Here is a 922-nt window from a genome sequence, read left to right on the forward strand (position 1 = left end):
TTGTTTGGGAATGAACTGTATTTTAATTGAAAAATCTTAAATAAATACGTATACTTCATTAAATGTTTATGTTTTATACAAGGATACATATTTATGTAAGTTAACAAAAATATGTAACTACATCAGTAATTATATTCTGTCTCGATGCGGGTATTTAAGCGGGTTCTTTTAAGTACCCAACCCGCCTAAGTACCTCAAAAAGCTGACATTTTTCGCGAGGTACTTAAGCGGGTTTTAGTGTACATGTATATTTCTTGTTTGTCCGACTTTATTCAACATACGTTTCAATTTCTTTGTCGTAGTAACTGTCGGATTTCCTATATCGACTCTGGTTGGGATTGTACCGAGTACCTTTCAATTCATTGGAATTAACTAAGTTAATTAAGTAAACAAGTAATTACTTACATTCTTCATTTTAAAATTGCTCAAGTTCGTAAATTTTTAAGTTTAACGAACTTGTTCATTCAAATTATCGTCGACTAAAAATCGAACCATTTGCCACAATCATATGTTTTTCCTAATTGCATATTCTTGGTGGCAAAATTTGTATACCCGAGCGCACTTGTGCACAAGGGTANCATTCCGATTACGAATACAGGTTTTTTCAGCCGAGTACCTTTCAATTCATTGGAATTAACTGAGTTAATTAAGTAAACAAGTAATTACTTACATTCTTCATTTTAAAATTGCTCAAGTTCGTAAATTTTTAAGTTTAACGAACTTGTTCATTCAAATTATCGTCGACTAAAAATCGAACCATTTGCCACAATCATATGTTTTTCCTAATTGCATATTCTTGGTGGCAAAATTTGTATACCCGAGCGCACTTGTGCACAAGGGTATATTAATTTTGTTCACATAACGGTTGTTTGTAACAGCCAAAACGAATCGAGATAGATATAGACAAATGTATACATAAATG

This window comes from Rhagoletis zephyria, unplaced genomic scaffold, assembly GCF_001687245.7.
Source record: "Rhagoletis zephyria isolate East Lansing unplaced genomic scaffold, Rhagoletis_zephyria_1.1 Rzeph_scaffold_00684, whole genome shotgun sequence".
NCBI classification, from domain to species: Eukaryota; Metazoa; Arthropoda; class Insecta; order Diptera; family Tephritidae; genus Rhagoletis; species Rhagoletis zephyria.